At 48.3% G+C, this 16,298-nt stretch overlaps 1 long non-coding RNA gene across 1 annotated transcript in view; it reads right to left on the reverse strand.

The window, feature by feature from the left end:
• Window positions 1–16,298, reverse strand: part of LOC142049655 (uncharacterized) — a 923,484-nt gene that overhangs the window by 713,626 nt on the left and 193,560 nt on the right. The window lies entirely within an intron of this gene.

The following is a 16,298-nucleotide window of genomic DNA, read 5'->3' on the forward strand; positions in this document are numbered from 1 at the left end:
CCTCATGGAAGCTTTAAACAAAGATATCATCTATGATTTTCAGTTTCTGTGAAATCCAAGGAAGCTTTGAGGATGCTGTGCACATGATTGCAGCAAATCTGCCTGAGACAGGCAGTACATCAAGTGATTGTATGTGCAAGTAATGACAGCTATTTGATCTGAATATGCAAATAGTTTGTACAAGCTTTTTTCTATGAGTTGTTGAAAAAAATGACCTTAAATATTTTGCTTTTCATTAGAAAAATATAAGAATTTCACAATGACAGACATATTAAACTCTTCCTTTTCTCTGGATCAGATATATATAAATTTTCTTTTTTCTTTGTTAGCATCATCAGAACAAAGAGTGAGAACATAGGTTTTGGGCTTGATAAATGCTGTTGACTATTTTACAAGACCATAATAAAAGCTTATTTGATGTGTTCTTATATGATTTGCTACTGTAGTGAAAAATGCATCTATTAAAACGTTATAAGCAGCTGTGGCTACTTGCTCCTGTGAAACAGCAAATCCCAAATGCCAACTTGGTTTCCGTGGTTCTTCAGAAAATAGTGTATTCAAGTCTGGTCTATACTTAATAAATTTTATTGGCATGATTATGTTTGCTAACAGTGCAATTTTTTTCATCATCATAACTGTGCTTCACACTGCCCTACCACAGATGTAGGTATGCTAATGCTCTTGCTGAAGATATGACACTTGCTTCACTGACCAGAAGTGGGATATACCTTTAAAATATCTTTAAGCTAGAATTACCATTTCTAGATGAGGGGAATGATTGCCCTATGTGGGAATAATAAAAAGAGATGTTCTTAAGTGCAGACAAGGCTTTGGTTTCATAGACACAGAACAGTTCTGAATAAATAAAGTCCTCTCTGCTTGGCGGTCAGGCCTGCTGGCTTACAACTTCATAAAGTTTTTCAATATTTGTTTTTCTTTTGTTTCTTAAAATCCTCAAGTTCCTGCATAACATGAATACATAGAGGTCTGTGCTTCACATTAGACCATCTTTTTAGCCTTCATAGTTGTGGAGAAAAAGCTTGGAAATGCTCTTAAACTTCCCACTTCTAACACAGAAAATAGAAGGATCTGAAATGTGCAGTATTTTAAAATACTGTACTGTAAGTTTTAAATCACAGAATCACAGAATCTTAGGTTGGAAGGGACCTCGGGGATCATCTAGTCCAACCTTTCTGGGAAGAACACAGTCTAAACAAGATGGCCCAGCACCCTGTCCAGACAACTCTTAAAGGTGACCAACGTGGCCGAGTCAACCACTTCCCTGGGGAGATTATTCCAATGGCTGACTGTCCTCAATGTGAAAAATTTCCCTCTCATGTCCAATCGGAATCTCCCCAAGAGCAATTTGTGCCCATTCCCCCTTGTCCTCTCCATGTGACTCCATGTAAAAAGGGAGTCTCCACCTTCTTTGTAGCTACCTGTTAAGTACTGGTACATGGTGATGAGATCCCCTCTGAGCCTCCTTTTCTCAAGGCTGAACAAACCCGGTTCTCCCAGCCTATCCTCATATGGCAGGCTTCCCAGTCCTTTGATCATCTTGGTAGCCCTTCTCTGGACCCCTTCCAGCCTGTCCACATCCTTTTTGTATAGAGGGGACCAGAACTGTACACAGTACTCCAGGTGTGGCCTGACAAGCACTGAGTAGAGTGGGATAATGACTTCTTTATCTCTGCTGGTGATGACCTTTTTGATGCAACCCATCATCCTGTTGGCCTTCTTGGCCACAGCAGCACGCTGTTCGCTCATGTTGGGCTTCCTGTCCACCAGGACCCCCAGGTCCCTTTCCACAGAGCTGTTCTCCAGCCAGGTGGATCCCAGTCTGTGCTGCACTCCCAGATTATGTGTTCCCAGGTGCATGATCTTACACTTGTCCTTGTTGAACTTCATAAGGTTCTTGCTGGCCCACTCCTCCAGCCTATCCAGATCTCCCTGCAGAGCAGCTGTCCCTTCTGGAGTGTCTACTTCCCCACTCAATTTAGTGTCGTCAGCAAACTTCATCAGGCTGCACTTGATGCCGTTTTCTGGGTCACTTATAAAGATATTGAATAACATTGGGCCCAATATCGATCCCTGGGGGACTCCACTTGTGACAGGTTGCCACTTGGAAAAGGAGCTATTTACCACCACCCTTTGGGTGCGGCCTGTCAGCCAGTTCCCCACCCACTGCACAGATCACTTGTCTAGGCCATAATGCATCAATTTCTCCAGCAGGAGACTGTGGGGGACCGTATCAAAGGCCTTGGAGAAGTCCAGGTAGACAATGTCCACTGCCCGCCCCATGTCAACCAGGCAAGTCACTTTGTCATAGAAGGCCACCAGGTTTATCAAGCACGATCTGCCTTTAGTGAAGCCATGTTGGCTTTTCCCAATCATGTGCTCCATTTGACTTGTGATGGCTCCCAGAAGGATTTGTTCCATAACTTTCCCAGGGAATGAAGTAAGGCTGATGGGCTCCTGTAGTAATTCATATACTAACTCTTCCTTCACTGATGGTGGGTTGGTGTTTGGATCAATCAGCAATTTTGTTCCCAAAGCCTGGGACCCTACAGTGCTGGTAAAGACAGAGGTGAAGAAGGTGTTGAGGACCTCTGCCTTTTCTGCATCAATGGTAATTGATTCTCCTTTTCCGTTTAACAATGGGCCTATGTTTTCCTTCTTTTTCTGCTTGTGGTTGACATGTCTAAAGAAACCTTTCTTGTTATTTTTTATGTCTACAGCCAGTTTCAATTCAAATTGGGCTTTTGCTTTTCTAACTGCGTCTCTGAACTCTCTAGCTATGCACTTGTAGTTCTCAGCAGGTAATCCTCACCTTCTCCATTTCTGGTGTGCTTACCTTTTGGATTTGAGTAGACCCAGGAGGTCATGGTTGAGCCATGGGGGCCTCTTGCTCCGCTTACTTCCTTTTCCTTTGTAGGGGATAAACTGGTTTTGTGCTTCCAATAGAGAGTTCTTGAAGAATTCCCAGCTCTCACTAGCTCCTTTGTCTTCCATGGAAGCTTCCCATCGATTCCTTCCCAACTGAGCCCTGACTGCACTGAAGTTTGCTCTCCTAAAATCCAGAACCCTTGTCTTAGAGGTGACCTTCAGCTCACTCAGCAGGATCCTGAACTCCACAATATTGTGGTCACTGCAGCCAAGGCTATCACTAACCGAGATATTACAAAGCAGGCTTTCTTGGTTTGTGAATAGCAAGTCCAGCAGCGCCTCCTTCCTGGTTGGCACATCTAACATTTGTATCAGGAAACAGTCCTCTATACATTCCAGAAACATGGTGGATGACATGCAAGCTGCCGTATTGTTTTCCCAGCAGATGTCTGGGTAGTTGAAGTCACTGTCGTGGTTTAGCTGGCAACTCAGCCCCACACAGTCACTCGCTCACTCCCCCACCGGTAGATGGGGGAGGGAATCAGAAGAGTAAAGCTCATGGGTTGGGATAAGAACAGTTTAATAATTAAAATTAAAAGAAACAACAACAGAAATGCCATGGAAAGGAGAACAACGAGAGGCGCAAAACCCCAGGGGGGGGGAAGGGAATTACCAACCACCAACCCTCCCCTTCCCATCCTTTAACATAATACACAGGCATCATTCCCTTAGTTCATGGACCTTCCCTGTAAAATGTCCATTAAAATGTCCATTGAGTTCACCCAGTCCATGACTCTGGGCTCCATCTGTCGTATCAGTCTGTCAGGGTGGGAGAGGTGGTGTGTGTGGCGTTGGGTTGCTGCATACCAAGTCAGTCATCATTCCATCACTGCTGCACGGCTTGTTTCATAGTTGATCTTCCATGGGTTGGGAGGCTCATACTCTGATATCATTGATACAACACAGAGGTGACACACAATATTATATAGTGTAGGGGAATAGACAGGGATCGGCGACCGGAAGATCACGGGATGTGACGGAAAGATAGACTCCTCCCCATAGGAGTGGCAGGAACAGAAAGCACAAGAGCTATGTAAGCGTGTGACGCAGTTAAATAAACGGACATTTTGTATCCATCATATTGATGTCTGTGCATCACTGTCCCCAGGGTGGGTAGAGCCCTGTGTCCCGGAGATATGCGGCCCAAGATAAGTTCTCCCACAGAAGCGTACAGCAACAAGTCGTGACCCTGACATGATCGGTGGGGCAGCATGGCAAGTTCGCCGGGGGGAAAAGATAGCTTGGGGCACGCAGGGGTGGGACGGGGAGCCGCAGGACGGCAGGCGCGCCATGGAATCAGTCGTAAAGGTACTGAAGGGATTGGGGAAGGAATATGGAACTTCGATTTCGAAGGTGCCTACCTCAAAGGCCATCCAATGGATGATTACGCAGGGGCTCATACGGAGTCCCGCAGACATATTTAATAAAGATAATTGGGTGAGAATTAAAGAGGAGTTAGCCGAAAGGGCTATGATGGGAAAACCCCAGTACATACAGCTCTGGGGAAAAATACACCGATTGCTATTGAAAGCTTGGGATGATCAGGAGACGTGGCGGCAGGCGCGGCTGTGCCTGCACGGTGCCACAGTCAACAGCAGCCCGGAAATAGACCCAGGATGGGCAGTGGGGACACAGACAGGGGCAAGCATCGTGGGGGATGGGGAAGAAGCGGAGAGTTCGGACGGAGTAGCCTGGCCAGCGACTCAATCTGAGGCTCCCAAAGAGGCGGATCGGGAAGCGGCGGTGTTCCCTGTTGAGCCAGCAGGACCTTTGGAATGCCCCCCTGCATACCCCTGGGACGATTTGGCACAGGCGCGGGTACTTGCGCGCAGGGAGGGGGACGTGGCGGCGGACGCAGCGGGAGTGACGGAGCGGAAGGAGGAGGATGATCAGCGCCGGCAGCGGCGCCGCCCTCTGCCCGACCCTCGAGACTGGCTCCCGGGGCAACCCTTGAGATGGGAGTCGGACGAGGAGGGGGATTGGGGTGCCTGGAGGGGAGGACAGGATGGGTATAGATCAAGCTCGAGTAGCAGCGAATCAGAAGTTGGGGGAGAAACCGATGTCCACATGTGGGAAGATGGGGCCGATTGCCTTCAGCGCGCAAAAAAGAGGCATAAGGCAGCAGGGACTCGGAGGACAAATCAGAGGGAGGGAAGAGAGGGACCGCCAAAAGGGGAGGTTCAAAGCGCTGCAGCTCCGGAGGGGTCCGTGGAGGAAGTGCTGCGGCAGCTGCAGCAGGCTATGCGTGCACTAGGGGAAGTAACTCGGCGGCAGACAGGACTCTTAACGAAGGGTGCGCCCCAGCGACAGTCAGTCGAGTTACCTAACTGGCGGCTGATAGCCAGAGATTGTAGCCTCGATGGAGTAAGGATAGAGATGCCCGGGATATTCCCTGTCCGAATAGCTCCTGGAGGAGGGGCAGGGAGCTGCAAGTGGTGATGGAGAGTTCCCGTAGAGCGTATAGCGAAGTGGGCAGGTATTAAAAAAAAAAAAAAAAAAAAAAAGCGGAACCTTGGCAAAAGATACAGCAAGGACTAGGAGAGCTGTTTACAACGTTTTATGACAGGTTGCAGAAGGCTATTATAGAATCAGAATTGCCACCAGCAGCCAAGGATGCAGTCCTTATGGATTGCCTCCCAAGTCAAGCAAATCCGCAGACACAAGATGATGTCCTCTGCACCCTGGCAGCAGGAGCATCATTGGGTCAAACCATCAGGCATGTCTTGCGCCAGGAGGCGTTGAATCAGCATGGCGGTGTGGGAGTGCACATCTGCCAGAACCCTGACTGTGGAAGTGAAGAAAGGGTGATGGTGCAAGCGGCCGGGGCGGGGCCGAGATGTCATTTGTGTGGACGGCTAGGGCACTTTAAAGCTGGGTGCCCACTAGGGGAAAGGGGAGGACGTAATGGAGGAGGAGCGCGCCCAGTAGGGAGGTGCTGGGTGTGTGGGAAGACAGGACACATGGCCAGAGATTGTCCAGCTACGAGGCCAGGAAACAGCCAAAGGAGGGCGAAGCGAGGGGGATTCGTGCCTCCTGTGAGTCAAATGGCCCCCATCATGGTGCCAGTGCCAGGAGCTTGGCCCACCGTAGCGGGCCAAGGGGGAGTGAACCTTCAGGCAGGGGAGCAGAACCAGCAAGATTTGCAGGTTACGGCCCCCGCGTGGCCTTGGTCATAGGCTGTAATGAGAGACCCATGGCGGCGGTGATGATTACCCCACAAGAACCGAGTTGTCCGGCACGGATATGCCTGGGAATGTTAGTGGATACCGGGGCGGATGTCACAGTGATGCCACTCGAATGGTGGACACCAACTTGGCCCCTCACCATGGGAAAACGTATAATAGGGGTAGGAGGAGAACAACAGACGAGGACTAGTACTTGCCCTGTGAAACTCGAAGTCATGGACGAGGAGGCAGGGAAGCTGCTCACGGCCGTAGTGACCATACTAGTAGCAGATGGGGTAGCAAGCCCCTTGTTGGGGCAGGACGCCCTTGCCCAGATGGGGATCGGGTTGAAAAATTTAGCATAAGGGCCATTGCCTCAGAGGGGCTTCGTCAGCACAAGTTGGTGTGGAAAACCAAACAGCCCGTCTGGGTGGAGCAGTGGCCCCTGACAACAGAGAAAATAGAGGCTGTAAGAGCTATAGTAAAACAAGAGCACAAAGCAGGACACATAGAGCCCTCGATGAGCCCCTGGAACACCCCTATATTTGCTATAAAAAAGAAAGATAAAAACCAATGGAGGATGCTGCATGACCTTAGAGCAGTAAATCAGCAAATGGAGGACATGGGGCCTCTCCAACCCGGCCTACCAGATAGTTCTCCCATAGAAGCGAACAGCAACAATATAGCAGTTCGCATTGTGCCATTCAGTTCATTGACTGTTTTCACCCAAAATCAAATCCCCTTGAGGCACACATTGGACTTCTCCATCCTCCCGCATCACCCACCAAGTGCACCGAGGTCCTCGAGCAAAAGCAATCCCATGAATGGGTTTGCCTTTGACTGAGGCAGGAAGAACCCAGAGTGTTTTGCCCAGCATACATTTTGCGTGCATTACAGGGACTCTATCCCCTTCCACAGTATGTAGGATTTCTGACTGGGCAGCGCCAGACCAATTGGCAGATCCCCTTGTGTTGACTAACCACGTGGCTTTTACTAAATGTGTATCCCAGTGCTTGAATGTTCCACCCACCATTGCTCTCAGTGTAGTTTTTAACAGTCCATTGTACTGTTCAATTTTCCCAGAGGCTGGTGCGTGATAGGGGATGTGATACACCCACTCAATACCGTGGTCTTTGGCCCAGATGTTTATGAGGTGATTTCAGAAATGAGTCCCGTTGTCTGACTCAGTCCTCTCTGGGGTGCCATGTCACCACAGGACTTGTTTTTCGAGACCCAGGATAGTGTTCCGGGAAGTGACATGGGGGACAGGATATGTTTCCAGCCAGCCAGTGATTTTTTCTACCGTTGTAAGCACATGGCGCTTGCCTTGGCGGGTTTGTGGGAGTGTGATATAGTCAGTTTGCCAGGCCTCCCCATATTTATATTTCAGCCATCGTCCCCCATACTACAGAGGCTTTACCTGCTTTGCTTGCTTGATTGCAGCGCATGTGTCACATTCGTGGATAACCTGTGCAATAATATCCATGGCCAAGTCCACCCCTCGATCATGAGCCCACCTGTATGTTGCATCTCTCCCTTGATGGCCTGAGGTGTCATGGGCCCACCGAGAGAGAAATAGTTCACCCTTATGCTACCAGTCCAGATCCACCTCAGCCACTGCAATCTTGGCAGCCTGATCTACCTGCTGGTTGTTCCGATGTTCTTCAGTGGCCCGACTCTCGGGGACGTCAGCATCCACATGATGTACCTTTACAACCAGTTTCTCTACCCGGGCAGCAATATCTTGCCACAATGTGGCAGCCCAGATGGGTTTACCTCTACACTGCCAGTTGCTTTGCTTCCACTGCTGCAGCCAGCCCCACAAGGCATTTGCCACCATCCAGGAATCAGTATAAAGATAGAGCTATGGCCACTTTTCCCATTCAGCAATGTCTAAGGCCAGCTGGATGGCCTTTACCTCTGCAAACCGGCTTGATTCAACTTCTCCTTCAGCAGTTTCTGCGACTTGTCTTGTAGGACTCCATACAGCAGCCTTCCATCTCTGGTGCTTTCCCACAAGGCGACAGGACCCATCGGTGAACAGGGCATCCTGCTTTTCATCTTCTGGCAGTTTGTTATACAGTGGGGATTCTTCAGCACGTGTCACTTCCTCCTCTGGTGATAAGCCAAAATCTTTGCCTTCTGGCCAGTCCATGATCACTTCCAAGATTCCTGGGCGACTGGGGTTTCCTACTCGAGCCCACTGGGTGATCAGTGCAACCCATTTACTCCACGTAGCATCAGTTGCATGGTGTGTAGAGGGGACGTTTCCTTTGAACTTCCAGCCCAGCACTGGCAGTCGGGGTGCCAATAGCAGCTGTGCCTCAGTACCAACCACTTCTGAAGCAGCTTGAACCCCTTCATATGCTGCCAATATCTCTTTTTCAGTTGGAGTATAGTGGGCTTCGGTCCCTCTGTATCCATTACTCCAAAACCCTAGGGGTTGACCTCGGGCCTCCCCTGGCGCTTTCGGCCAGACGCTCCAGGTGGGGCCGTTCTCCCCAGCTGCAGCGTAGAGCACATTCTTTACATCTTATCCTTCCCGGACTGGCCCAAGAGCTACTGCATGAACCATTTCTCGTTTAATCTGTTCAAAGGCTTGTCGTTGCTCAGGGCCCCATTTGAAACCATTCATTTTCCGGGTCACTTGATAGAGAGGGCTTACGATCAGACTGTAATTTGGAATATGCATTCTCCAAAAACCCACAATGCCCAAGAAAGCTTGTGTTTCCTTTTTGCTAGTTGGTGGAGACATGGCTGCTATTTTGTTGATCACATCCATTGGAATCTGACGATGACCATCTTGCCATTTGATTCCTAAGAACTGGATCTCTTGTGCAGGTCCCTTGACTTTATTTTGTTGTATGGCAAAACCAGCTTTCAGAAGGATTTGGACTATTTTCTCTCCTTTCTCAAAACTTCTTCTGCTGTGATGTCATCAATGTATTGAAGGTGTTCGGGAGCTTCTCCCTGTTCCAGTACAGTCTGAATCAGTCCATGGCAAATGGTAGGACTGTGTTTCCACCCCTGGGGCAGTTGATTCCAGGTGTACTGGACGCCCCTCCATGTGAAAGCAAACTGTGGCCTGCACTCTGCTGCCAGAGGGATTGAGAAGAATGCCTTAGCGATATCTGTTGCGGCATACCACTTGGCTGCCTTTGACTCCAGTTCATACTGAAGTTCTAGTATGTCTGGCACAGCAGCACTCAACGGTGGGGTAACTTCATTCAGGGCACGATAGTCTACTGTTAGCCTCCCCTCCTCATTAGACTTCCGCACTGGCCATATGAGACTGTTAAAGGGTGAGTGGGTCTTACTGATGACTCCTTGGCTCCTCAGTTGGTGAATGAATTCATGGATGGGGATCAGAGAGTATCTGTTGGTGAGATATTGCCTCATCAAGGTGGTATCCAAAGTACAGTAATGGTTTCAGCAAAAACCCCAAATACCAGATAATGCTGAGAACAAGTGTTTGCATAACAAATCTTGTAGGCGTAACATTACTAATCACAGCAAACACAGCAGACTAAACCAACCAACACCAGCCTTTAAGACCAACTGCAAAAATGACAACATAGTGCTGTGACCAGCAGGTGTTATTATCTCCAACCCTGGAGCCCCACATTGGGCACCAAAAAGCGTGTCGTGGCTTAGCCGGCCACTTAGCTCCACACAGTCGCTCGCTCACTCCCCCACTGGTAGACGGGGGAGAGAACCAGAAGGGTAACGCTCATGGGTTGAGATAAGTACAGTTTAATAATTAAAGTTAAAAAAAATACCTAACAACAAAAATGCAATGGGAAGGAAAACAACGAGAGGCTTGAAACCTGGGGGGGGGAGGGGCAAGGGGGATGAACCTCCGAAACAAACCTCATGTGACACAGCCACTCACCTCCCACCAACCCAACACCACACCTTCCCTAGCTGCAACTGCCCCCCTTAATATACTGGTCATGGTGTCACAACTTATGGAATTAACATTCTATTGGCCCGTCAGGGTCAGCTGCCCTGGCCCTGCCCCTCCCAGCCTCCCGCCCATGTGGCAGAGGGCGGGAAGCTGAAAGGTAGCTGACCCCCACAGTGAAGAGAATTAAACCCTTCTCAGCCAAAACCAGCACAAGTTCTCAGGTACATACAGAGACATTTGAGAATTAAGTTCAGAATTGTGCGTATTACATCTTGAAAAGATCAGGCCCATCATGTACTGAAGACAGAGCTACCATTTTCTTTAAAATATCCATTGGTAGCTACAGTCTACTGATTAGAGCACTTCCCTGACACACTCACCTCTGCCATTTTTCAGGAGGGTGATCTTATAACCAGGGCATTATCATGGGATGTAGGCAAGTTTATGGGTTTTGCCCAGCTCTTCAGTGTTAGCATGGGAGGTGGTGGCTGCCCCATAGCACCTGCATGATCTTTGGGCAAGGAAAGATAATGTTTGATTAAGGAAAGAGTCAGTATGTTGAGCAAGCATACTGAATAGAAAGGCATAGCCACTCTGAAGAAAAGACTCTGTCTTACTCGGTTCTTTAGAATTGGCACAGATATCTTCTTCAAGAACAAATCCTAAGCTTGAATTCAGCCTGGACTTTGAAGGTTTAATGTTCAGTTGCCAGTACACACTCACCTAGTGGCATTTCAGGCACGCTAGGATATCCTGGTTTGTCTTCAGCTGCTGTTCCCAAAGGACACAATTCTTCTGTAGCTCCTGTGTCATATTTGACAACCCCATGAGGAAGCTTGGATACCCTAATGAGTTTTAAATGGAACAAGATCTATATGTGTGGACAAATTAATTGAGCCCTTAGGCTCCTAAATCATGTACGTACTTCTGAATACAGTCATTAAAAGTAGACTTAAAGAGTTATATCTCCTTATTTCTCATGCTCTATGCACATTTAATCCAATCTCAAATTATACTGTGCTATGACTGCAGCATTCACAGTAGAGCTGGAGAATATTTCTGACTTTCACCTAGAGAAATATTTTGTAGTTAGTAATAGAACATTTGTGATATGTAGCATGCCATTTCAGTAAGTGGAGAGGCATTAACAGCTGACTTTTTAGCAGTGACATGTCTCTGTTTCTCATTTATTAGTAACTTGTATGGATTTATACCAGGATTAATTACTGATGCAAATATTTCATCCATTTTTTTTTCTGTCACAAGCATGTCAAAAATGCATGGCTGTGAGTAATCCATACAATGGTTTCTGAAGCCCAAATTCCTCAGAGACTATCAGATATCCACCTGGTGTCCCTGAGTGCTGGATTTCACATTTAGATCTCTGAATTAACAGATGTGTACAGTCGCATACAAGCAAAAAGCTCCTTCTTGGTATTACATCTGAGGAGACTAATGGGCACTGTTTATTTTAACAAAATCATGAGTTATCTTGTGCTTGTGAAATTTGTTCTAAATCTACTTGTTTCAGAATGTTAATAACCAGTACTCTGCACAGAGCTCAACTTAAAAGTTTTAGTTCATAAAGCACATCTAAAAAAGATAAGTGTACCTATTGTAATATGTTTCAGAAACAAAAACAGCCATGATTTTGAGAAGCCCCTGAATCTCAAAAACATACTTTTCTTATGTATGCAGCCCTATTAAAATGTAAATCTTATTATGCATTTTTGCCTGAACATTTCAGTACATGAGATCCAACATATTTCAAATCAGCTCAGGCAAATAAAATTTATAGAATCATTGTTATCAAAAATAGAGTGTTAAAAAAAAGGGAGGTCTCAGAAAGAAGGAACTTGAGTCGGCGAGGAGCACAGCAGCGGCAAGGGCAAGTCCCATTGCTCAGCGCTAGATCGGGGCAGGCAAAGCGGTTTCTCGTACCTGAGAAGCCCGGGAGTGAGCCGGCAGCTCGGCTGACGTGCAGCTGACGCGGCGTGAGGCGTTGCCTGAAGCAACGGCGGGAGATTTAAACGGCCCCTAGGGAGCGCGGCGAACAGGACAGGCAAACAGGGCGTGACGCGTCAGAAGGGCATGGCACGGCAGTTTGCACAGCAGTTCATGCGGGCAGGGTGAGCAGGAGGGACGCTGCAGCCCGCTTGTAGGTCTACAGCTCAGGCAAGTGCTTCGGCCTTGGGCGAAATGGTGGGCACTCGCCTCAGAGCTAAAACCACTGTTTGTTCAGCAAAAGCCCCTGAGATGTTAGACTCAACCACCCAGACAGGTCTGGTAAGAAAGGACACACCAGTACAGGCAGTGGGTTGCGGCAACTGCCCAAACCCCTCTCCTGAGGAAAAGCTAAGTACCTGCACAAGGTGTGCACAGGTTGATGAACTGTTACGTCAGGTGGCTGAACTGCAGGAAACTGTTAAGAGGCTGCGCAATATTAGAGGAGCTGAGGCAGAGATAGACAGGTGGCTTCAGAATCATGTTCCTGTGGCAGACACTGCCGAGAATGAGGCACCGTGGACCCTGGTGACTCACAGGAGCAGGATTCCACAACAGCCTGCACCCTCCACCATCACAATCAGAAACAGATATGAAGCCTTAATGACTGAGGATACCCATGAGCAAGGTCTGCAAAGTCCCCCACAAGGGGAACCTGTACCAGCAACACACAGTGGACATCATAAAAAGAAACGACGAGTGCTCGTGGTAGGTGACTCTCTGTTGAAGGGTACTGAGGCACACATCTGCCGACCTGACAGGGAGTCACGAGAGGTATGATGCCTCCCAGGAGCCAAGGTCCGAGACGTTGCTGAGAGGGTGCCACAACTCATCAGGAAAACAGACTACTATCCACTATTACTATTTCATGTAGGCATGAACGACACTGAGAGCCACAACCTGGGTAAAATCAAGGAAGACTTTCGAGCCCTAGGGGAGCAAGTGAAAAACATCGGCGCCCAAGTGATCTATTCCATTTTGCCAGTTCCAGGGAAGGGAGCAGCCAGAAACAGGCGCATAATGTATATCAACTCCTGGCTACGTGGCTGGTGCCACCGGGAGGGGTTTGGCTTTTATGACAATGGGGTGTTCTTCAATGACGACAACATGCTAGGGAGGGATGGAATCCATCTGTCTAAAAGGGGTAAGGGAATCTTCAGCAGTAGGCTGGCTAACTTGGTGAGATGGGCTTTAAACTAAAGGACTTGGGGGGTGAGCTCCGTGGCAAAAACACTCACACCAGCACGTCCAACGGGGGAGTAAGTCAGACCAAGCAGTGTGGTGATAAAGGTTCCTTAGCTGTCTCCCAAGATGTGAAACAGAAGAGCAAACACCTCAAGTGTATGTACACGAATGCATGCAGTCTAGGAAACAAATAGGAGGAAATGGAGCTCTGTGCCCACTCAGAAGGGTATGACATCATAGGAGTAACTGAAACATGGTGGGACACCTCAAACGACTGGGGGATCGCAATGAACGGTTACAGGCTCTTTCGTAAGGACAGGCAGGGTAGAAGAGGTGGAGGAGTTGCACTCTACATCAAGAAATACCTTGAATGTATCGAAGTCAACTATGGTGATTGAGACTGCTCTATCGAAAGCCTCTGGGTTAAAGTCAAACGGGTCATCTCCAAGCAGGACCTCACAGTGGGCATCTGCTACTGACCTCCTAACCACGGTGACAAAGCCGATGAAGTGATACTTGGGGCACTAAAGCAAGCTTCTGGCCAACAGAACCTGGTCCTGATGGGTGACTGTGCTGGTATTGGCTGAGAAGGGGTTAATTCTCCTCACCGTGGGGGGTCGGCTACCTTTCCAGCTTCCCGAGCTCTGCCGCGTGGCGGGGGGCTGGGAGGGGCAGGGCCATGGTGGGGGTGGCTAACCCCGACTGGCCAATGGCATGTTCATTCCATACCATGTGACACCATGACCAGTATATTAAGGGGGTGCAGTTTGCGGCTCGGGAGCGGCGCGGCGTCGGGTCGGCGGGTGGTGAGCAGCTGCGGCGCGTGCGGTTTGTTTTGGTGGTTCATTCCCCTCCCCCCTCCCTTCCCCCCCCCCCCCCACACTGGGGTTTTGCGCCTCTCGTTGTTCTCCTTTCCATTGCATTTCTGTTGTTGTTTCTTTTAATTTTAATTATTAAACTGTTCTTATCCCAACCCACGAGCGTTACCCTTCTGATTCTCTCCCCCATCTACCGGTGGGGGAGTGAGCGAGCGACTGTGTGGGGCTGAGCTGCCGGCTAAACCACGACAACAATAGAATCATTAAGGTTGGAAAAGACCTCTAGGATCATCAAGTCCAACCGTCAACCCTACACTACCATGTCTCCTAAACCATGCCCTGAATTGCCACATCTACACGTCTTTTAAATAACTCCAGGGATGGTGACTCCACCACCTCTCTCAGCAGCCTGTTCCAATGCCCAACCACTTTTTCCGTAAAGAAATTTTTCCTAATATCCAATCTAAACCTCCCCTGATGTAGCTTGAAGCCGTTTCCTCTCATCCGATCACTAGTAGCTTGGGAGAAAAGACCAACACCCACCTCACTGCAACCTCCTTTCAGGTAGTTGTAGAGAGCAATAAGGTCTCCCCTCAGCCTCCTCTTCTCCAGGCTAAACAACCCCCGTTCCCTCAGCCTCTCCTCATAAGACTTGTTCTCCAGACCCTTCACCAGCTTCGTTGCCCTTCTCTGGACATGCTCCAGCATCTCAATGTCCTTCTTGTACTGAGGGGCCCAAAACTGAACACAGTATTCAAGGTGTGGCCTCACCAGTGCCGAGTACAGGGGTATGATCGCTTCCCTACTCCTGCTGGCCACACTATTCCTGATACAAGCCAGGATGTTGTTGGCCTTCTTGTCCTTTGTCAATGAATCTTGCTTCCTCTCCTATACAGAAGTATGGCTTCAGCAGGCATGATAGACAGTTCTCCAGCTTGAGCTTCACCTGGAGCTAATGATGGATGCACTCTTGGGAGATATGGGAATGATCTCCTCAGGAAAAGAATGGCAGTGAACCTGCATCTCCCACTCCATGAACAAGTGCCTTATCTACAGGTATGCTATTATGTAAAATGTTGGCAGTTATGCTGCCACAACCTCTGGACATGTTTCTGTGAGAAAGTCTCTGGGACTGTTTTGCTTCATGCCAAGGTTGGTGTATGTTAGGCATGCTCAGAAGATGCCTACCTCATGAAGCCTTTCAGGAGATGCCTCACCTGTATATCATGGGCAAGTGCAAGGTACATTTCAAGATATTCAGCTGTACAGAAATAGCAATAGCAATGGGAAATTCAGTAGCAGAACTTCTACATAATTTTATCAGCAAAAACGTGGTGTAGATTTTTATGTCTGTTTCACATAAATGTACATGCGCAAATATAGCTTCTTGGCATTTTTGTTGCTTTTTTGAATTTGGCTGTCTGACTTTCTCAAAGTCATTTTGTGAACCACATTGTGGTTTAGCTGGCAACTCAGCCCCATACAGCCGCTCTCTCACTCCCCCACCGGTGGGACGGGGGGAGAATCAGAAGGGTAAAGCTCATGGGTTGAGATAAGAACAGTTTAATAATTAAAATAAAACAACAACAAAAATGCAATGGAAAGGAAAACAATGAGAGGCGCGAAACCTGGGGCTGGGGAAAGAGGGAAAGGGTGAATGAACCACCAAAACAAACCCCACGTGACACAGCCGCTCGCCACCCGATGATCCAACACCACCAGTCCCCAAGCCACAACAACCCCCACATGCCAACTGCCCCCGTTAATATAATGGTCATGGCATCACATGGTATGGAATGAACGTCCCATTGGCCAGTTGGGGTCAGCTCTCTTGGCTGTGGTCCCGCCCCTCCTGGTCTCTTGCCTACATGGCAGAGCATGGGAAGCTGGAAAGGACCCTGACTACTACAGGCACTACAGTGAAGAGAATTAACCCTTTCTCAGCCAAAACTAGTACAACCAGCATAAGATTAGAACCCAGAAATCCTGCTCTGCTACAGTCTCTCTGTAAGAAATGTAAATATATTTACAATTAAAAACAGTCTTTTAATGCCATTGTTTTGTTGGAAATGAAGTAGCTGGCACCTGTCTGAATTTGAGAAGAAGCTCCTTTGATACTCTCCACATCTATTAAACATTTTGTCTTTATGTCATTGTCATAAGTTTATTAGCTCCTCAAGAGCTTTTCTGATAGTTTCTTTTTCCATCCCTCTGTTTTCCCAGCCCCCGTTCTCTTTTATTATAATACAATATTATAAATGCACACCTGTAGTT

Source organism: Phalacrocorax aristotelis, chromosome W (genome assembly GCF_949628215.1).
Source record: "Phalacrocorax aristotelis chromosome W, bGulAri2.1, whole genome shotgun sequence".
NCBI classification, from domain to species: Eukaryota; Metazoa; Chordata; class Aves; order Suliformes; family Phalacrocoracidae; genus Phalacrocorax; species Phalacrocorax aristotelis.